We start from the raw sequence: 23936 nt of genomic DNA, 5'->3' as shown, positions 1-23936 counted from the left end.
GCTGGCCCATGTTGACTCCAATGCTTCCCACAGTTGTCCAGTTGGCTGGATGTCATTTGGGTGGTGGACCATTCTTGATACACAAGATAAACTGTTATTAAAGTGAGCATTAAAAACAGCTACCATGCCCCGCTCAAAGGCACTTAAGTCTTTTGTCTTGTCCATTCACCCTCTGAATGGCACACACACACACAATCCATGTCTCAATTGTCTCAAGGCTTCTTTAACCTGTGTCCTCCCCTTCATCTACACTGATTGAAGTGGATTTAACAAGTGCCATCAATAAGGAATCATAACTTTCACCTGAATTCACCTGGTCAGTCTATGTCATGGAAAGAGCAGGTGTTCCTAATGTTTTGTACACTCAGTGTATGTACTTTAATATATTTTTATAGACCACATTATGTTATTTATATAGTCTTGATCTAGAGTTGGATGTCCACTCACATAAATAATTCCAATGTAGTTACTGTGATTAATATATTTGAAATGTTTCTCTCTATTATCTCTACCTCTCCCTGTCTCTTTGTCTATCTTTGTTCTAATCATTGCCAAGAGAAGACTTGTCCTCCGTTTAATAGACCTACTTTCGTATTGGTTTATGTAAAAAGCAAAAGCCATTAAAGACTGATGTCCACATCTAATTTCCCCTCTACCTTTCTCTTTCTCCCCCCTCTCACTCCCTCTCTTTCCCTCCCGTTAAATGCTCCCATTAAAATGTCCATATCTTATTCTCTCCCTCCCACCCCCTCACATCCCAGCTCTCTTCTTGCGTCTGGAGGCTCCTATGAACAACATCCCTCACTAGCTCTCTCTTTCTCTCCCTCCCACCCCCTCACATCCCAGCTCTCTTCTTGCGTCTGGAGGCTCCTATGAACAACATCACCACGTCTCTGGGCCAGACAGCAGAGCTGCTGTGTCGTGTGTCCGGTAACCCCACTCCCACGGTGCGCTGGCTGAAGAACGACGCCCCCGTGGTCCAGGAGCCTCGCCGGATCTCCTACCGACCAACGCCCTACGGCTCCCGCCTCCGCATCCGTAACCTGGACACTACAGACACAGGCTACTTCCAGTGTGTGGCCACTAACAGCTACGGCACCGTCTCCACCACAGGAGTACTCTTCGTCAAGTTTGGTAAGACTAGTAGAACGAGGCTTTGAGACTGTTATGAAGTGTTTAGAAGTCCCCAATGAAGCAGCTATTAATGCCATCAATCAAACCAAGCAATTTCATGCATTTACAGTGATTGTCTAAAGCTGTCTGTCTGGTCTATCTAATCAACGCATGTTCAAAGTAGTTAGGAGAGAGGTCAGAGTTGACTGTCTGCTTTGATAGCATGAGCTTAGTGTAGATCTGCGCATCGTGTTGGGGCCAGAGCTAGGCCGCACGGCTCTAGCAGCTATGGAGTAAGACGTCTGGTAACATGTGGTTGGGGCCAGAGCTAGGGCCGCAGGCTCTAGCAGCTATGGAGAAGACGTCTGGTAACATGTGGTTGGGGCCAGAGCTAGGCCGCATGGCTTCTAGCAGCTATGGAGAAGATGTCTGGTAACATGTGGTTGGGGCCAGAGCTAGGCCGCACGGCTCTAGCACTATGGAGAAGACGTCTGGTAACATGTGTTTGGGCCAGAGCTCTAGGCCGCACGGCTCTAGCAGCTATGGAGAAGACGTCTTCTGGCTTACATTGTGGTTGGGGCCGAAGCGCTAGGCCCATGGTCTCTAGCCAGCTATGGAGAAGACGTCGTGGTAACAATTTTTACCCCTGTTGTTTAAATCATCCCTGTCTTCTCTTCCAGATCCACTCCCTACACCAATGCCAGGAAGGCCCTATCCGTAAGTTAAAACAATTCTGTCCATCCATTTTTTTTACGAACCACAACCCAACACTGGCTCCTGTTACTAACAGATAGAGAGGGGAAGAAAGATACAAACCTCTGAAGACATGAATGAGATGATAGCTAATCCTTAAGGTGAAAGAACGGGGGGAAAGGTTGTGAAATAAAGTGATGAGTTAATAGTCGTGGAAGGAAAAGTGTTTCCATGATGGCTGGCCAAGGATTTCACGTCAGTCACATACTATATGGACTTCTTATGGACTTCAGAGCTTGACAGAGGAAAGCTTGCGGATTTTTCTCTGAATCATTGACAGATCAGGTTCCCTTAGTGTGAACTCTTCTCAAACCTCAAAAGATGATGCTGCTTCAAGTAGATGTGTGATCTGGGTGTGACTCTTGTGTCAGATAGATTGAATGTAAATAGAGAGAGGTGGAGTAGAGACAGCTCAGGGTACAGTAGAGTGAGAACAGGCATCTTATCACCAGATCTCATCTGTACTGTACTGTACTGTATTCTACTGTACTGTACTGTACTGTACTGTACTGTACTGTACTGTACTGTACTGTACTATACTGGACTCTCCCTCCTCCTGCTCCTCCTCCTCTCCTCCTCTTTCTCATTCTCTTCTCTCCACTCCTCCTCCTGCTCCTCCTCTTCTCTCTGCTCCTCCTCCTCTCTCTCTCATCCTCTTCTCTCTATTCTCTACTCCTGCTCCTCTCCTCCTCTCCTCCTCCTCTTTCTCATCTCTTCTCTCCACTCCTCCTCCTGCCCTCCTCCTCTTCTCTCTGCTCCTCCTCCTCCTCTCTCTCATCCTCTTATCTCTTCTCCTACTCCTGCTCCTCCTCCTCCTCTCCTCCTCCTGATCCTCTCTCCCTCCTCATCCTCCCTTTCCATTGTTACTTTCCTCCTGGTTCACTAGTCTGTGTTAGGACCCTCTGAACTATCTTTGTGTCCTCATTTCAACACGTTCTCCTGTGGACTGTCCTGTGATGTGGATATGGAGTGAGAGTGTATTACTCGATGGTTTATTAACTGGCAAACATACATGTGTACATATGATTCAATGTAGTTTGTTTTGTCAAGTAAATCGAATTGTCGATGTTTGCTTTAGAGCTCTCTGAAGTTGTATAGGAGAAATGTGCATGTTGTTTTCTATAGAGCTTCAATCTCTTGGTTCCAAGGAAGGGATTTTTCCTCAATGACAACATCAAGGCGCAGGCCATATTCCACACACATACACAAACGTACAATGTCAAGGCAGCGAGCCATATTCCATGGAAAAGGCAGGATATATTGGAACATCAAACAGGTTGGCATGATGGGGAAATTCACACAGCCACAACCACAGACTTTTCCCCCACTTCTACACACAACACACCACACACACACACACACACACACACACACACACACACACCACACACACACACACACACACACACACACACACACACACACACACACACACCACACACACACACACACACACACACACACCACACACAACACACACACACACACACACACAACACACACACACACACACACACACACACACACACACACACACACACACAGAGACACACACACAGAGAGACACACTAAACTCAGCAAAAAAAGAAACGTCCCTTTTTCAGGACCCTGTCTTTCAAAGTTAATTTGTAAAAATCCAAATAACTTCACAGATCTTCATTGAAAAGGGTTTAAACACTGTGTCCCATGCTTGTTCAATTAACCATAGACAATAATGAACATGCACCTGTGGAATGGTCGTTAAGACACTAACAGCTTACAGACGGTAGGCAATTAAGGTCACAGTTATGAAAACTTAGGACACTAAATAGCCTTTCCACTGACTCTGAAAAACACAAAAAAAAAGATGCCCAGGGTCCCTGCACATCTGCGTGAACGTGCCTTAGGCATGCTGCAAGGAGGCAGGAGGACTGCAGATGTGGCCATGGCAATAAATTGCAATGTCCGTACTGTGAGACGCCTAAGACAGCGCTACAGGGAGACAGGACGGACAGCTGATTGTCCTCGCAGTAGCAGACCACATGTACCACACACCTGCACAGGATCCGTACATCGACATCACACCTGCGGGACAGGTACAGGATGGCAACAACAACTGCCAGAGTTACACCAGGAACGCACAATTTCCTCCATCAGTGCTCAGACTGTCTGCAAAGGCCGAGAGAGGTGGACTGAGGCTTGTAGGCCTGTTGTAAGGCAGGTCCTCACCAGACATCACGGCAACAAACGTCGTCTATGGGCACAAACCCACCGTTGCTGGACCAGACAGGACTGGCAAGAAAGTGCTCTTCACTGACGAGTCGGTTTTGTCTCACCAGGGTGATGGTCGGATTCGCGTTTATCGTCGAAGGAATGAGCGTTACCCCGAGGCCTGTACTCTGGAGCGGGATCAAATTTGGAGGTGGAGGGTCCGTCATGGTCTGGGGCGTGTGTCACAGCATCATCGGACTGAGCTTGTTTTCATTGCAGGCAATCTCAACGCTGGCATTACAGGAAGACATTCTCCTCCCTCATGTGGTACCCTTCCTGCAGGCTCATCCTGACATGACCCTCCAGAATTGACAATGCACCAGCCAAACTGCTCGTTCTGTGCATGATTTCCTGCAAGACAGGAATGTCAGTGTTCTGCCATGGCCATCGAAGAGCCCGGATCTCAATCCCATTGAGCACGTCTGGGACCTGTTGGATCGGAGGGTGACGGCTAGGGCCATTCCCCCAGAAATGTCCGGGAACTTGCAGGTGCCTTGGTGGAAGAGTGGGGTAACACTCACAGCAAGAACTGGCAAATCTGGTGCAGTCCATGAGGAGGAGATGCACTGCAGTACTTAATGCAGCTGGTGCCACACCAGATACTGACTGTTACTTTTGATTTTGACCCCCCTTTGTTCAGGGACACATTATTCAATTTCTGTTAGTCACATGCCTGTGGAACTTCAGTTTATGTCTCAGTTGTTGAATCTTATGTTCGTACAAATATTTACACAGTTACACGCAGTTGACAGTGAGAGGACGTCTCTTTTTTTTCTCTAGTTTATTTCTGCCATACAATTTGTTTTTATTTACGTGATGCTGAAATATCCTGCACAACTTTCTTCCCATTTTGTACTGTCTTTCTCTAGACGACCTCTCAGGAGTGATGTGAAGTGTATTTTCTCCCTCACAGCCCCTCTCTGATACTCAGCCAACTCTCCCCTCTGGCCACGCACCAGAGCATGTTAATGTTGATTGAAGTCCACAGCACCAAGACCTGCCTCTGTGCATAGGCTACAATCAGCTGGTCGACCCAGGCGGCATTGCAGGATAAAGCTGGACTCATTTGGTTTAAACACAGTCATTATGGCCTTTCATTAAATCACACAGCACAGGGCCTCTTTTGACTGGGGCCAGGGGCCGGGGATGAGCCCTGTTGGTTGTCATTAGTGTCATTGTCAGCTGATTAGTTGTCAGAGGGGCGGCAGGGCAGACCTACATTAGGGAGATGGGGTCAGCTAATGGTGGCATGTGGCATGTGACGGCCTCTGAAGTTGTTTTGGTATTTTCTATTGATGTGTCAAAATGTCAGTCATGGTTGTGGAAGTGGACTGGGTAGAGAAGCACCTGGTTTAGTTGGAGTAAGACTGACTGAGGCTCCTAGTTGTTGCGTTTGTGGTCAGGGAAAAGATGTACAGTTTTCCCAAAGGGTTTGCGGTTTGGTTTTCTCCCTGTAGGTTTTTAGTGGTCACTGATGGGGGTTCTTGGTCTTTGCCCAGTGGTTTTTCTGTATGRATATGCTGGTCTGGTGGGGTTTAGATGGTGGACACTAATGTATGTAATATTTATGCCCTGGCCTGGATATGTCAAGTAGGCCAGCCACAGACAGACCCAGAGCCCACAGCACTTCAGCCCACAGCCCAGAGGCCAGCCGTCCCTGTGTACATTACGCTGTGGCTTTGATCAGACCAGACCTGACATCAGCTCAGCCACAGCTGGACATGTCYTGGAGAGAAGGAGGGGTGTGTGATYGAGGAAGTGAGGGGTGAGACAGTTAGAGGAAGTGAGGGGTGAGAGTGAGCTAAAGAATCAGAGATACAAACAGATGGAGAGAAAGTCAGGAAAGAGAGAGGCGATGAGGAATAGAGGAGAGACAGACAGGGACTGGAACATTTTAGTCCTGCTGTCAATGTTATGGTAATTAGATGGGCGAACATCCAAACATGGAACCCTGAGGGTCAACACATACACACACCCTGGGGTCAACACTGTGCTGTTGGATGGCTTAGGACAGGGCTTCTCAAACMTTTGGGGGCTGGGGACCCCTTCATAATCAGAACAGAACTTGAGTGACATACAAGGAGTTTTACTATGATTTTGGCAGTCCAGACAAACTAAGTCTTGGGCCCTAGGATGGAAAACTTTTAGCAACATTTTCGGAGCGAAGATGTTGCAGTTTTCAAGCTAATTTCCTGCAATTCTACATATTTTGCCATGAGGCAGTGAGAAAACATTTCAGTTCTAAACTTTAAATTACAGAGCATTTATGTAAAAAAAAAAAAAAAATTGAGGGGAATACAAGAAGTATTGAGTTAAAAAATGTATAATTGGTGGAGTACTGTGGATACCAATATCCCCGTGAGCCTCCCAGGCCCATGTTGCCCTGTGCTTAAGAACATTCATTGTTTTTAAAGGAGCTATATGTAATATTTTTTGCATTTCAGAAAATGTCCATAATATACCTACAGTAACAGTGGAATGATAGTGTTTCTAATACCCCCCCCCCCCCCCCCCAAATATTGGCCCACACAAAATTGCATTGCATTGTCCGGGTCCTCTGGCAGTCTCTATGGGGGTACCACAGGGTTCAATTCTCGGGCGACTCTTTTCTCTGTATACATCAATGATGTTGCTCTTGCTGCGGGCGATTCCCTGATCCACCTCTACGGCAGACGACACCATTCTATATACTTCCGGCCCTTCTTGGACACTGTGCTATCTAACCTCCAAACGAGCTTCAATGCCATACAACACTCCTTCCGTGGCCTCCAACTGCTCTTAAACGCTAGTAAAACAAATGCATGCTTTTCAACCGTTCGCTGCCTGCACCCGCACGCCCGACTAGATCACACCCTGGACGGTTCGACCTAGAATATGTGGACATCTATAAGTACCTAGGTGTCTGGCTAGACTGCAACTCTCCTTCCAGACTCATATCAAACATCTCCAATCCAAAATCAAATCAAGAATCGGCTTTCTATTCCGCAACAAAGCCTCCTTCACTCACGCCGCCAAACTTACCCTAGTAAAACTGACTATCCTACCGATCCTCGACTTCGGCGATGTCATCTACAAAATAGCTTCCAATACTCTACTCAGCAAACTGGATGCAGTTTATCACAGTGCCATTCGTTTTGTTACTAAAGCACCTTATACGACCCACCACTGCGACCTGTATGCCCTAGTCGGCTGGCCCTCGCTACATGTTCGTCGTCAGACCACTGGCTCCAGGTCATCTACAAGGCTATGCTAGGTAAAGTGCCGCTTATCTCAGTTCACTGGTCACGATGGCTACACCCACCCGCAGCACGCGCTCCAGCAGGTGTATCTCACTGATCATCCCTAAAGCCAAAACCTCATTTGGACGCCTTTCTTCCAGTTCTCTGCTGCCTGCGACTGGAACGAATTGCAAAAAATCTCTGAAGTTGGAGACTTTTATCTCCCTCAACAACTTAAAAAATCTGCTATCCGAGCAGCTAACCGATCGCTGCAGCTGTACATAGTCCATCTGTAAACTACCCACCAATTACCTACCTCACCCCCATACTGCTTTATTTATTTACTTTTCTGCTCTTTTGCACACCAGTATCTCTTCTTGCACATGATCATCTGATGATATCACTCCAGTGTTAATCTGCTAAATTGTAATTATTCGATTTATTGCCTACCTCATGCCTTTTGCACACAATTGTATATAGATTCTCTTTTTTTCTACCATGTTATTGACTTGTTTTATTGTTTACTCCATGTGTAACTCTGTGTTGTCTGTTCACCACTGCTATGCTTTATCTTGGCCAGGTCGCAGTTGCAAATGAGAACTTGTTCTCAACTAGCCTACCTGGTTTAAATAAAGGTGAAATAAAAAAATAAATAAAAATTCTAATGGTGCAGCCTTCTTATTGGTCACCAAAAGATGGACGTCTCTTGTTGTCACATTGACTGGGGCAGCAAATCTCTTGTTGTCAAATCGACTGGGCCAGCAAATCTCTTGTTGTCACATTGACTGGCCAGCAAATCTCTTGTTGTCAATCGACTGGGGCCAGCAAATCTCTTGTTGTCACATTGACTGGGGCAGCAAATCTCTTGTTGTCACATTGAGCTGGGGGCAGCAAATCTCTTGTTGTCAATCGACTGGGGCCAGCAATCTCTTGTTGTCACATTGACTGGGGCCAGCAAATCTCTTGTTTCACATTGACTGGGCCAGCAAATCTCTTGTTGTCAATCGACTGGGGCAGCAAATCTCTTGTTGTCACATTGACTGGGCAGCAAATCTCTTGTTGTCAAATGACTGGGGCCAGCAATCTCTTGTTGTCACATTGACTGGGGCCAGCAAATCTCTTGTTGTCACATTGACTGGGGGCAGCAAATCTCTTGTTGTCAATCGACTGGCCAGCAAATCTCTTGTTGTCACATTGACTGGGGCAGCAAATCTCTTGTTGTCAAATGACTGGGGCCAGCAAATCTCTTGTTGTCACATTGACTGGGCCAGCAAATCTCTTGTTGTCACATTGACTGGGGCCAGCAAATCTCTTGTTGTCACATTGACTGGGGCCAGCAAATCTCTTGTTGTCACATTGACTGGGGCCAGCAAATATCTTGTTGTCACATTGATGGGGCAGCAAATCTCTTGTTGTCACATTGACTGGGCCAGCAAATCTCTTGTTGTACATTGACTGGGCAGCAAATCTTGTTGTCACATTGACTGGGGCCAGCAAATCTCTTGTTGTCACATTGACTGGGGCAGCAAATCTCTTGTTGTCACATTGACTGGGCCAGCAAATCTCTTGTTGTCACATTGACTGGGCAGCAAATTCTTTGTTGTCACATTGACTGGGCCAGCAAATCTCTTGTTGTCACATTGACTGGCCAGAAATCTCTTGTTGTCAAATCGACTGGGGCCAGCAAATCTCTTGTTGGCACATTGACTGGGCAGCAAATCTCTTGTTGTCACATTGACTGGGGCCAGCAAATCTCTTGTTGTCAATCTGACTGGGGCCAGCAAATCTCTTGTTGTCACATTGACTGGGCCAGCAAATCTCTTTTGTTGTCAAATCGACTGGGGCCAGCAAATCTCTTGTTGCAATCGACTGGGCCAGCAAATCTCTTGTTGTCAAATCGACTGGGGCCAGCAAATCTCTTGTTGTCAACATCCTGACTGGGGCCAGCAAATCTCTTGTTGTCACATTGACTGGGGCAGCAAATCTCTTGTTGTCAAATCGACTGGGGCCAGCAAATCTCTTTTTGTCACATTGACTGGCCAGCAAATCTCTTGTTGTCACATTGACTGGGCAGCAAATCTCTTGTTGTCACATCGACTGGGGCCAGCAAATCTCTGTTTTGTCACATTGACTGGGGCCAGCAAATCTCTTTGTTGTCAATGACTGGGGAGCAAATCTCTTGTGTCACATTGACTGGGCAGCAAATCTCTTGTTGTCACATTGACTGGGGCCAGCAAATCTCTTGTTGTCACATTGACTGGGCCAGCAAATCTCTTGTTGTCACATTGACTGGGCCAGCAAATCTCTTGTGTCACATTGACTGGGGCCAGCAAATCTCTTGTTGTCACATTGACTGGGGCCAGCAAATCTCTTGTTGTCACATTGACTGGGGCCAGCAAATCTCTTTGTTGTCACATTGACTGGGGCAGCAAATCTCTTGTTGTCACATTGACTGGGGCCAGCAAATCTCTTGTTGTCACATTGACTGGGCCAGCAAATCTCTTGTTGTCACATTGACTGGGGCCAGCAAATCTCTTGTTGTCACATTGACTGGGCCAGCAAATCTCTTGTTGTCACATTGACTGGGGCCAGCAAATCTCTTGTTGTCACATTGACTGGGCCAGCAAATCTCTTGTTGTCACATTGACTGGGGCAGCAAATCTCTTGTTGTCACATTGACTGGGCAGCAAATCTCTTGTTGTCACATTGACTGGGGCCAGCAAATCTCTTGTTGTCACATTGACTGGGGCAGCAAATTCTTGTTTACATTGACTGGGGCAGCAAATCTCTTGTTGTCACATTGACTGGGGCAGCAAATCTCTTGTTGTCACATTGACTGGGGCAGCAATCTCTTTGTTGTCACATTGACTGGGCCAGCAAATCTCTTGTTGTCACATTGACTGGGGCCAGCAAATCTCTTTTGTCACATTGACTGGGGCCAGCAAATCTCTTGTTGTCACATTGACTGGGGCAGCAAATCTCTTGTTGTCCATTGACTGGGCCAGCAAATCTCTTGTTGTCACATTGACTGGGCCAGCAAATCTCTTGTTGTCACATTGACTGGGGCCAGCAAATCTCTTGTGTCACATTGACTGGGGCCAGCAAATCTCTTGTTGTTACATTGACTGGGCAGCAAATCTCTTGTTGTCACATTGACTGGGGCAGCAAATCTCTTGTTGTCACATTGACTGGCCAGCAAACTCTTGTTGTCACATTGACTGGGGCAGCAAATCTCTTGTTGTCACATTGACTGGGGCAGCAAATCTTCTTGTTGTCACATTGACTGGGGCAGCAAATCTCTTTGTCACATGACTGGGCAGCAAATCTCTTGTTGTCACATTGACTGGGCAGCAAATCTCTTGTTGTCACATTGACTGGGGCCAGCAAATCTCTTGTTGTCACATTGACTGGGGCAGCAAATCTCTTGTTGTCACATTGACTGGGGCAGCAAATCTCTTGTTGTCACATTGACTGGGGCAGCAAATCTCTTGTTGTCACATTGACTGGGGCAGCAAATCTCTTGTTGTCACATTGACTGGGCCAGCAAATCTCTTGTTGTTCACATTGACTGGGGCCAGCAAATCTCTTGTTGTCACATGACTGGGGCCAGCAAATCTCTTGTTTCACATTGACTGGGGCCAGCAAATCTCTTGTTGTCACATTGACTGGGGCCAGCAAATCTCTTGTTGTCAAAGACTGGCAGCAAATCTCTTGTTGTCACATTGACTGGGGCCAGCAAATCTCTTGTGTCAAAATGACTGGGCCAGCAAATCTCTTGTTGTCACATTGACGGCCAGCAAATCTCTTGTTGTCACATTGACTGGCACAAATCTCTTGTTGTCAAATGACTGGGCCAGCAAATCTTCTTGTTGTCACATTGACTGGGTGCAGCAAATCTCTTTTGTCAATCGACTGGGGCCAGCAAATCTCTTGTTTGTCACATTGACTGGGGCCAGCAAATCTCTTGTTGTCACATTGACTGGTGGCCAGCAAATCTCTTGTTGTCACATTGACTGGGGCCAGCAAATCTCTTGTTTCACATTGACTGGGCCAGCAAATCTCTTGTGTCACATTGACTGGCCAGCAAATCTCTTGTGTCACATTGACTGGGCAGCAAATCTCTTGTTGTCACATTGACTGGGGCAGCAAATCTCTTGTGTCACATTGACTGGGGCCAGCAATCTCTTGTTGTCACATTGACTGGGGCCAGCAAATCTCTTGTTGTCCACATTGACTGGGCCAGCAAATCTCTTTTGTCCACATTGACTGGGCCAGCAAATCTCTTGTTGTCACATTGACTGGGGCCAGCAAATCTCTTGTGTCACATTGACTGGGGCCAGCAAATTCTTTTGTCATTGACTGGGGCCAGCAAATCTCTTGTTGTCACATTGACTGGGGCAGCAAATCTCTTGTTGTCACATTGACTGGGGCAGCAAATCTCTTGTTGTCACATTGACTGGGGCCAGCAAATCTCTTGTGTCACATTGACTGGGGGCAGCAAATCTCTTGTTGTCACATTGACTGGGCAGCAAATCTCTTGTTGTCACATTGACTGGGCAGCAAATCTCTTGTTTGTCACATTGACTGGGGCAGCAAATCTCTTGTTGTCACATTGACTGGGCCAGCAAATCTCTTGTGTCACATTGACTGGGCCAGCAAATCTCTTGTTGTCACATTGACTGGGCCAGCAAATCTCTTGTTGTCACATTGACTGGGGCCAGCAAATCTCTTGTTGTCACATTGACTGGGGCCAGCAAATCTCTTGTTGTCACATTGACTGGGGCCAGCAAATCTCTTGTTGTTCACATTGACTGGGCCAGCCAAATCTCTTGTTGTCACATTGACTGGGCAGCAAATCTCTTGTTGTCACATGACTGGGCAGCAAATCTCTTTGTCACATTGACTGGGCCAGCAAATCTCTTGTTGTCACATTGACTGGGGCCAGCAAATCTCTTGTTGTCACATTGACTGGGGCAGCAATCTCTTGTTGTTCACATTGACTGGGCAGCAAATCTCTTGTTGTCACATGACTGGGCCAGCAAATCTCTTGTTGTCACATTAGACTGGGGCAGCAAATATCTTGTTGTCACATTGACTGGGGCAGCAAATCTCTTGTTGTCACATTGACTGGGGCAGCAAATCTTTGTTGTCACATTGACTGGGCAGCAAATCTCTTGTTGTCACATTGACTGGGGCAGCAAATCTCTTGTTGTCACATTGACTGGGCAGCAAATCTCTTGTTGTCACATTGACTGGGGCCAGCAAATCTCTTGTTGTCACATTGACTGGGGCCAGCAAAATCTCTTGTTGTCACATTGACTGGGGCCAGCAAATCTCTTGTTTCACATTGACTGGGGCCAGCAAATCTCTGTTGTCACATTGACTGGGGCCAGCAAATCTCTTGTTGTCACATTGACTGGCCAGCAAATCTCTGTTGTCAAATTGACTGGGGCCAGCAAATCTCATTATAATTTGTGTGTGCCCAATTAAAAATATTAAATAAATATTGTGAAACACTATCATTCCACTATTACTGTAGATATATTACGGACAATGTCTGAAATTACAATGCAAAAATATTACATATAAGTGGGAGAACAAGATTTGATACACTGCCGATTTTGCAGGTTTTCTCTACTTACAAAGCATGTAGAGGTCTGTAATTTTATCATAGTACACTTCAACTGTGAGAGACGGAATCTAAAACAAAAATCCAGAAAATCACATTGTATGATTTTTAAATAATTAATTGCATTTTATTGCATGACATAAAGTATTTGAAACCTACCAACCAGTAAGAATTCCGGCTCTCACAACCTGTTAGTTTGTCTTTAAGAAAGCCCTCCTGTTCTCCACTCATTACCTGTATTAACTGCACCTGTTTGAACTCTTACCTGTATGAAAGACACCTGTCCACACACTCAATCAAACAGACTCCAACCTCTCCACAATGGCCAAGACCAGAGAGCTGTGTAAGGACATCAGGGATAAAATTGTAACCTGCACAAGGCTGGATGGCTACAGGACAATAGGCAAGCAGCTGGTGAGAAGGAAACAACTGTTGGGCGCAATTATTAGAAAATGGAAGAAGTTCAAGATGACGGTCAATCACCCTCGGTCTGGGGCTCCATGCAGAATTTCACCTCGTGGGCATCAATGATCATGAGGAAGGTGAGGATCAGCCCAGAACTACACGCAGGACCTGTCAAGACCTGAAGAGAGCTGGGACCACAGTCTAAGAAAAAACCATTAGTAACACACTACGCCGTCATGGATAAAATCCTGCAGCGCACGCAAGTCCCCCTGCTTAAGCCAGTGCATGTCCAGGCCCGTCTGAAGTTTGCCAATGACCATCTGGATGATCCAGAGGAGAATGGAGAAGGTCATTGTCTGATGAGACAAAAATAGAGCTTTTTGGTCTAACTCCACTCGCCGTGTGTTTGAGGAAGAAGAAGTATGAGTACAACCCAAGAACACCATCCCAACCGTGAAGCATGGAGGTGAAACATCATTCTTTGGGATGCTTTTCTGCAAAGGGACAGGACGACTGCACCGTATTGAGGGGAGGATGGATGGGCCATGTATCGCGAATCTTGGCAACAACCTCCTTCCCTCAGGAAGAGCATTGAAGATGGTCGTGGCTGGGTCTTCCAGCATGACAACGACACGAAACACACAGCCATGGCAACTAAGGAGTGGCTCCGTAAGAAGCATCTCAAGGTCCTGAGTGGCCTAGCCAGTCTCCAGACCTGAACCCAATAGAAAATCTTTGGAGGAGCTGAAAGTCCGTATTGCCCAGCGACAGCCCCGAAACCTGAAGGATCTGGAGAAGATCTGTAGGGAGGAGTGGGCCAAAATCCCTGCTGCAGTGTGTGCAAACCTAGTCAAGAACTACAGGAAACGTATGATCTCTGTAATTGCAAACAAAGGTTTCTGTACCAAATATTAAGTACTGCTTTTCTGATGTATCAAATACTTATGTCATGCAATAAAATGCAAATTAATTACTTAAATCATACAATGTGATTTTCTGGATTTTTGTTTTAGATTCCGTCTCTCATAGTTGAAGGGTACCTATGATATAAAAATTACAGACCTCTACATGCTTTGTAAGTAGGAAAACCTGCAAAATCGGCAGTGTATCAAATACTTGTTCTCCCACTGTAGGCTCCTTTAATATTATTACTTTGCATTGTATTGTATTGTACCCTCTAAACTTATTCTACGGATCCCTTGGCCAAAATTAGTTTCATCTGTTGTTAGTAATATTCATAACACATGTTTTATGTAACATTTTGTATATATTTTGAGATCTGGCCGCGGACCCCCTGCAGTACCTCGGACCCCACTTTGAGAACCCCTGGTCAATTAGCCACGCCTGTACAGGTCCATGTATCAGGGGGACAGTTAAAACACGCTGAACTCCTTCCTCCTTCCTGTCCATGTCCCGTTTGCACCTCATCTGCTCTGTGAGCCCTGCCTGCCTGCCTGCCTGTCTACCTGTACCATGTAACATGGCGTTAGAGCTGTTCATTCACAGCTTTTAATAACCGCTCAATGTTTTCTCTTCTTCATCTTTTACATGAGTTCCTTTACAGGGACCACCTGGAATCTGCGGTAACACAATCCTTGGGATGAGGTATAGGAAGGGGGGGGGACAATGACGCCCGTTGGCAGCAACTGGTTGTCAGTCATGTTGGCGGCCACGGGCGCCTGGCCTCACACCTCTCTCCTCCTCTGCCCTCCCTCSCTCGTTCCCTCCCTCCCTAGCTCCCTTTCTCTTCAGAGATGTTTTCACAGGCCAGAACAAACACACGAGGGGGAAAAATGTCTCTGTGTCCAAAGTTAGCTCCTTCTGGAGCAGCGAGCAGCTTCCTTACACCAACCAGCCTCCTCCTTCAGGAAAAGAGAGCAGGAGAGAGGGGGGGGGGAGAAAAAACAGAAGAAAAAAACACTGTTAGTGGGGAATGGAAGATGGTGAGTGTCATTAACACTTGGTTGTGTATGCTCTTTGATCATGGCCTTGGGTCGCAGTATTCACCTCAGATTAGGACTGAGAGATCCAAGATTTAACTCTAAACAGACAGAGATCGTACACTTCAAATCAAATGTTTTTGACACATACACATGTTTAGCAGATGTTATTGCGGGTGTAGCGAAATGCTTGTAAAATACTTAATACTTAATAGAAGGTTGTCTGGTCTCCACAAGTAAGGCTGAAAGAGTGGAGACTAGAACCCAAAGAACATTGGATAGAGAGAGGGAGGGGTGGGAGACATGGAGAGAGAACAAGAGAAAGAGTATGTTCATTCTTTCATTCTGTCTTCCTGATGTTTAGGACATGCTGTAAATATAACCACAAAGGCCTCAGAGAACAAGCCTCATTCATGAACTTGACCCAAATGAATAATGTGTGAAACTGTAGCCATAGTTTTTACCTTAATCAACAAAGCATCAGTTAAATGTAAAGCGACCAGATTTCTGGTCTGATATTTTCCTATTAAGATACAGGGTGATGTATACAGCCTTGAATTGGTTGGTGTATATGAATATATGAAACATGGTGAGCAGCCTTTCTACAAGCATCTATCTCCTGTACAGACCAAAAGCCCGGCGTCTAAGCCTGTGTTTATAGTACAGTGTTGTCTGCTGTTAAAAAAAAMATTAATACCACTGTCAGACCTGTTTAACTTTCCCAAAGCTTTTTCCCTCTCAACTAGAGCAGGACTTTTCTCTCAGCGCTGAAAAAAGCAATTACAAAAATATGAGTGCTTTTTCTCCCACTCTTCCCTTCCKTCCCTTCACCAACCCCACCCGCCTCGTATGGCAGGGTAAGAGGGAGAGGGGTTTTAACGAAGACCAGATCCCCTTCTCTCCTATCTCTCTCTCCTCTCTCTGTCTATATCGTTCTCTCCCTCTCTCACTCCCATGTCTCTCTTTTCATCTCCTTGCTGATATCTGTCTGTCTTATTCTGCTTCCCCAACCTCCAATTTTGCGATCCTACTCCTCTCTCTCTTTCTCTCTCTCACTCTCTCGCTTTCTCTTTCTCTCAATTCAATTAAATTCAAAGGGCTTTATTGGCATGGGAAACATATGTTTACATTGCCAAAGCAAGTGAAATAGATAAACAAAAGTGAAATAAACAACAAAAGAATGAACAGTAAATATTACACTCACAAAAGTTCCAAAGGAATAGAAACATTTCAAATGTCATTATGTCTATATACAGTTTTGTAATGATGTGCAAATAATTAAAGTACAAAAGGGAAAATAAATAAACATAAATATAGGATGTATTTACAATGGTGATTGTTCTTCACTGGTTGCCCTTTTCTTGTGGCAACAGGTCACAAATCTTGCTGCTGTGATAGCACACTGTGGTATTTCACCCAATAGATATGGGAGTTTATCAAAATTGGATTTGTTTTCAAATTCTTTGTGGGTCTTAGTAATCTGAGGGAAATGTGTCTCTAATATGGTCATACATTMGGCAGGAGGTTAGGAAGTGCAGCTCAGTTTCCACCTGATTTTGTGGGCAGTGTGCACATAGCCTGTCTTCTCTTYAGAGCCAGGTCTGCCTACGGTGGCCTCTCAATAGCAAGGCTATGCTCACTGAGTCTGTACATAGTGAAATATTTCCTTAATTTTGGGTCAGTCACAGTGGTCAGGTATRCTGCCACTGTGTACTCTCTGTTTAGGGCCAAATATAGCATTCTAGTTTTCTCAGTTGTTTAGTTAATTCTTTCCAATGTGTCAAGTAATTATCTTTTTGTTTTCTCATGATTTGGTTGGGTCTAATTGTGTTGCTGTCCTGGGGCTCTGTGSGGTGTGTTTGGGAACAAAGACCCAGGACCAGCTTGCTTAGGGGACTCTTCTCCAGGTTCATGTCTCTGTAGGTGATGGCTTTGTTATGGAAGGTTTGGGAATCGCTTCCTTTTAGGTGGTTGTAGAATTTAACGTCTCTTTTCTGGATTTTGTTAATTAGCGTGTATCGGCCTAATTCTGCTCTGCATGCATTATTTGGTGTTTTACATTGTACACTGAGGATATTTTTTCATAATTCTGCATGCAGAGTCTCAATTAGGTGTTTGTCCCATTTTTGTATTATTGGTTGGTGAGCGGGTCTATAACTGATTCAAGTATTGTTAGTCAGAACCTAATTGGTATGTCAAATTTGATGTTCCTTTTGATGGCGTAGAAGGCCCTTCTTGCCTCTCAGATCGTTCACAGCTTTGTGGATGTTACCTGTGGCGCTGATGTTTAGGCCGAGGAATGTATTGTTTTTTGTGAATTCTAGGGCAACGGTGTCAAGATGGAATTTGTACATTTGTATTCCTGGCAACTGGACCTTTTTGAAACACCATTATTTTAGTCTTACTGAGATTTACTGTCAGGGCCCAGGTCTGACAGAATCTGTGCAAAATATCTAGGTGCTGCTGTAGGCCCTCCTTGGTTGGGGACAAAAGCACCAGATCATCAGCAAACATTAGACATTTGACTTCAAATTCTAGTAGGGTGAGGCCGGGTTCTGCAGAATGATCTAGTGCCCTCACCAATTGGTTGATGTATAAGTTGAAGAGGGTGGGGCTCAAGCTGCATCCCTGTCTCACCCCACGAATCTGGGGAAAGAAATGGGTGTGTTTTTTTGCCAATTTTAACCACACACTTGTTGTTTGTGTACATGGATTTGATAATGTTGTATGTTTTTCCCCCAACATTGCTTTCCATCAATTTGTATAGCAGACCCTCATTCCAAATTGAGTTAAAAGCTTTTTGGAAATCAARAAAGCATGAGAAGACTTTGGCATCGTTTTTGGTTTGTTTGTTTGTCAATTAGGGTGTGCAGGGTGAATATGTGGTCTGTCGTACAGTAATTTGGTAAAAAGCCAATTTAACATTTGCTCAGTACATTGTTACGCTGCACAGCTTTTTTCATGTCTAAAACCGGACTCGATCGGGTTCAAATCCGGGCTCTGGCTGGGCCACTCAAGGACCATCAGAGACTTKTCCCGAAGCCACTCCTGCGTTGTCTTCACTGTGTGCTTAGGGTCGTTGTCCTGTTGGAAGGTGAACCTTCACCCCAGTCTGAGGTCCAGAGCGCTCTGGCACAGGTTTTCATCAAGGATCTCTCTGTACTTTGCTCCATTCATCTTTCCCTCGATCCTGACTTCTCCCAGTCCCTGCCACTGAAAAACATCCCCACAGCATGATGCTGCCACCACCATGCTTCACCGTAATGATGGTATTGGCCAGGTGATGAGAGGCGCCTGGTTTCCTACAGACGTGACGCTTGGCATTCAGGCCAAAGAGTTCAATCTTGGTTTCATCAGACCAGCGAATCTTGTTTCTCATGGTCTGAGAGTCTTTAGATGCCTTTTGGCAAACTCCAAGGGGGCTGTCATGTGCCTTTTACTGAGGAGTGGCTTCCGTCTGGCCACTCTACCATAAAGGCCTGATTGGTGGAGTGCTGCAGAGCTGGTTGCCCTTCTGGAAGATTCTCCCATCTCCACAGAGGAACTCTGGAGCTCTGTCAGAGTGACCATCGGGTTCTTGGTCACCTCCCTGACCAAGGCCGTTCTCCCGCGATTGCTCAGATTGGCCAGGCGGCCAGCTCTAGGAAGCGTCTCTAGTGGCGTTCATATACTTCATGTGGTTCTTATGGAGATTCAATTGCTTCGTCATGACTCTTTTCTGCGAACAATCCTGTCTCAGATGTGCTAGGACAATTCCTTTGGCGACTTTATGGCTTGTTTTTTTGCTCTACATGCTCTGTCACCTGTGGGACCTTTATGATTAGACAGTGTGCGTGCCTTTCAAATCATGTCATGAATTGAAGTTTACTCACAAGTGGCTCCAATCAAGTTTTGTGAACAAGTACTACAAGATATAATGGGAAAATGCACTGAGGCGTCAATTCGAGCTCATAATAGGTCTGAATAGGCTTATTCATGTTTTTATTTATTTATATATATGATTCAGGTTTTCTTCGTCATTATGGGGGTATCGTGAGTAGATTGAGGGAAACAGAGTTTTTTAAATATCAATTTTAGAATGTGGCTGTAATGTAACAAAATGTGGAGAAGTGAAGGGGTCCTGAATACTTTTCGAATGCCTGTAATTGGAGTGATCAGTGGGTTCTGGTAGTCTTTAAAATATGGTTCTAAGATTTGTATATTGTATCATGTATATGTTTTTAACTGTTTGTTCTTTGTTATAGAGCCACACGGATTGGAGCAGTGGTTATCCATACATCTCCATTTTGAATAGATACCTCGTGTTGTTGTTTGTTTAGTGTGTTCCAATTTTCCCAGAAGTGGTTAGATTTCTATGGATTCTTTCGATCACATTTAGCTGATTCCAGAAGTGCTGTTCTTATTGTATTTTCTATATTGTTTAGTGTTTCCAATAGTGAAGGCTAGGTTTCTGGTCTGTATGTTTTTGGTTGGATAGGTTTCTCATTTCTTTCTTAGTTTTTTGCATCTTTATGAACATTTGTCATTGTTGTTCATTTTCTTAGGTTTGTCTGCTTGAACATTTTAGATTTAATAGGGAAGATGAGAGGTCAAATATACGGTTTTAGATTTTTACTGCAAAAAGTTTACACTTCCTATTCAGTGGAACATTTTTGTCCAGGAACGTTATTAGAGGGCACGAGTTGTAACCCGTTTTTAGTTGGTTGTGTCTAAGGGGACGCATATTGGGAGGGGATGCTGTCACCTCCAGGTAGTGTTTCTTCTCCCCTGTGTGCTTAAGAGTCTCAGGATCATGTCGCTGTGGTCTGGCATTTAGCGCTGCCACAGATAGTAAGTGTCGCCCTGGAACCTGGAATGGTTGATCTCTCCCTCTAGAATGCGAGAAGCATGCAATGTTAAAGTATGGGATCTATTTGGGGATATAGAGCACGACCATAAGGAATGTATTATCTTATTTATTTTTAGCCAGATGTAAAATGTTCCTGTTTGACTAATTTAAATAGTGTGTTAAGATCTGCTCTCTACCAAATTAGCATACCACTTGGAGCTCTTCCCTGTTTTCTCACTCAACCTGGTAGTTGGTGGATGGGAATAACCAGCTCCTCTGTAACCTCTTAGGAGGAGCTAGACAGTGGGTCGTCTCCTCTATAGCCATGATGTTCCTTGGTGGATGACAACGTATGTGTATTTCCCAATTTCTGTTGATGAAGTTGGGTTCCTGCTCTTTGGCAAGGCAATGACCTCAGATCCTTGTCATATTCCAGATGAGGATAGGTCTAATCTTTCGTGTTGCCGTTAGTGTTAGTGTTCGTTTTTGGTTGTGGGTTTAGGCCCGGACCATCACAGTAGGTGTGAGCAGAGCATGTTGAGCATCTGATACATATCTCTTTGGTTGCAGGATGGGCCTTGGTCGAGTGTAATAGTGGGGGTTGGGCCTGTTGCTCTGCTCATGGCCTGGGCATATGTCCTGCTGTCATGTTGAGGTCCTTGCTGCAGCGTCGGGGGACAGAAGGGGCATAAGGGGGGCCTATATAGGGTCTCTCTCTTGTAAACTGTCGTACACAGACACAAAGACACACACACATAGTTTATGTCTCTGTTGACATGAAACTTATTATAACATTACACATTACATTTTTTTTCAATTGCTTTGGTGCTATTTTCTAAGTATGTGGTGACTTTTCAAAACTCCTAGTATAAAACTCCAAACTGGTAACAATGCAGCAAGACTCATATTCAAAACTTTTATTGTGCATCCATTTTGTTTTAAGACATCTTTCACCACACAATTATTGATCCAAAATATATGTTTACTGTGAAATACCATGAGAACATTGATTTAATAACAAAAGCACAACATAATGATATCTTTAGTTATTTTAACCAGTTAATCCAAGGCAAAACATTCTAAAATACATGTTTCAAAATTGCCTTTTGAATGCACTATATTACAGTACTGTAAATTAGAATACATTACACTGTTTTCACATTAGGCAATACACTTGTACTACCCATTAAAATGTACTGAATCACATTTCSWTCATTTCTATCCTATATGTTATCGAAYGTGAGATTATCGAAGATATCTTTTACAATCATTGATGCAAAAAATTCATTGATTGTTCAGATGTACTTTAATAAAATGAAATAAATGAAGAAAAAAAACAATGTTTAGCAGGCTCTATCAAACCTGTCTTGAGCATTTGGCCATAGGTTATCATTTGACAACAGAGTAAATGTCCTCATTGTTCATGCATCTAGGGAAAAACCTTTTGGTATGGTGAATTCAAGCCTGACAGATGGAAATCAAGACATGCCCCATCCATTGTAACMTAGATGCAGGGAGTCAGGAAACAAGGGCAGTGTGAGTTTAATGATAACGAACATGGAACGAACAAGGAAACATAAACAATACTACCTGATGACTGACAGAACAGAGTGCTAGATAAATGGTAAGTAATCAAGGTAGTAATGAAGTCCAGGTGTGACTGATAATGGGGAGCAGGTGTGTGTAATAATGGGTTGCCAGGACCGGTGGTTAGTAACCCAGCTCCGTCGAGCGCTGGAGCAGGGGAGCGGGAGTAGATGTGACATCAKTGGTCTAAAGGAGGATGGTAGTCTCATCGGGATGGCAATCAATCATCTTCCACCTGTATTGTAATAGTGTCATGTATTTTACAGTATTGTATTGTAATATTCATATGTGTCAACATAGTGAAATGTAATTGGTTGKATTCTACGGTTATATCATACTGTGCTATGATTGGTTAAGACCACCCAGGTTGTGAGGTCATTGCAGTTGATCATGGCTGGAGATACATGAACATGTCAGTTATAACTAGCTAATAAACAGTTATGTTTTTTAAAGATCCTGTCCTGCTGCATTTTATTATTTGTACAAAGCGTGCAAAACAAGACACATATGTATAGTAGTGGTCCTGTACGTGGCTCAGTTCATAAGAGCATGGCACTAGCAACACCAGAGTTGTGATTTCCATTCCCACTGGGACCACATACCAAAATGTGTGGACTCACTGTTGTCACTTTGGATAATGTGTCTGTTAAGTATACTGAACAAAAATATAAGCGCAACATGTAAAGTGTTGGTCCTATGTTTCATGAGCTGAAATAAAAGAACCCTGAAATGTTCCATATGCACAAAAAGCTTATTTCTGTCAAATTTTGTGCACACATTTTTACATCCCTGTTGGTGAGTATTCTCCTTTGCCAAGATAATCCATCCACCTAACAGGTGTGATTAATCAACATGATCATTACACAGGTTAACCTTGTGCTGGGGACTATAAAAGGCCACTCTAAAATTAGCAGTTTTGTCACACAATGTCACAGATGTCTCAAGTTTTGAGGGTGCGTGCAATTGGCATGCTGACTGCAGGTGTGCCCACCTGAGCTTTTGCCAGAGAATTGAATGTTAATTTCTCTACCATAAGCCACCTCCAACGTCGTTTTAGAGAATTTTGTAGTACGTCCAACTGGCCTCACAACCGCAGACCACGTCTAACAACGCCAGCCCAGGACCTCCACATCCAGCTTTTTCACCTGCATCTTACATTTACTGTGAAGTCAAATCACAATATTCATAATCATAATAGTACATTACAGTATATATCATATATGTTTCTACTCTACACAGATACGGTACATTATGTAGGTCTCGAACTCTGTAGTAGACAAACCACTTTAAAATCTATAGGTTTACCAAAGTCATGATCAATTAAGAGCAGTCAAATTAAATAATCGTACTATTTATTTTAATAAAATGAGAAGATAATCATATCAAAAGTAATGTGAGCATTGCATTGTGAAAGGCAATTGCTTTATATGAACTTGTATTGCAATGTGAAACATGTATTTTTAAATGAAACATTGATTAAGTTTTGTGAAAAAGTGACTGTAATTAAACATGTAGGATCTTAATTAGATCACTCTTTTCTTTCTGAGAATGTTCCTGCACAGCAGGAAAAGCAAACGTGTAGTGTATTCGAGATTATTTAAAAAGGCTTCTAAAGTTTGTAATTACCACTTTAAAATGTAAGACTTGATTTGCCCTAAAGAAACATTTATCAAACCCTAAAACAAATGTCCATTAATTGTAATCCACATAATAATCCACATTTCCTGTAGCTGCAGGATTATTTTACTGCTGTAGCAAACTGACTCAAATTAAGATCCTACATCTGTAGTCATGTACTCAATTGTGTTGTACTTAGTCAATGCTTAGAGTTTTGAAACAACTGCCTTTTTGATGATCTGTTTTGAGTTTTGTACTGAGAGTTGAAACGGTAATGCTTGATTATAAAACTCTTTTTGAAATAGTCTAAATTGCATCTTTATTTAGATGTACATGATATACAGTTGAAGTCAGAAGTTAACATACACCTTAGCCAAATACATTTAAACTCAGTTTTTCACAATTCCTGACATTTAATCCTAGTAAAAATTCAGTTAGGATCACCACTTTATTTTAAGAATGTGAAATGTCAGAATAATAGTAGAGAGAATTATTTATTTCAGCTTGTATTTCTTTCATCACATTCCCAGTGGGTCAGAAGTTTACATACAGTCAATTAATATTTGGTAGCATTGCCTTTAAATTGTTTATCTTGG

General features: G+C 44.0%; 1 pseudogene; it reads left to right on the top strand.

Moving 5' to 3' along the window:
- The window catches only part of LOC111976125 (inactive tyrosine-protein kinase transmembrane receptor ROR1-like), a 505588-nt pseudogene that overhangs the window by 436421 nt on the left and 45231 nt on the right, over positions 1–23936 (top strand).

Source organism: Salvelinus sp. IW2-2015, linkage group LG16, assembly GCF_002910315.2.
Source record: "Salvelinus sp. IW2-2015 linkage group LG16, ASM291031v2, whole genome shotgun sequence".
In the NCBI taxonomy this organism is placed as follows: domain Eukaryota; kingdom Metazoa; phylum Chordata; class Actinopteri; order Salmoniformes; family Salmonidae; genus Salvelinus; species Salvelinus sp. IW2-2015.
This window is presented reverse-complemented; position numbering and strand designations above follow the sequence as displayed.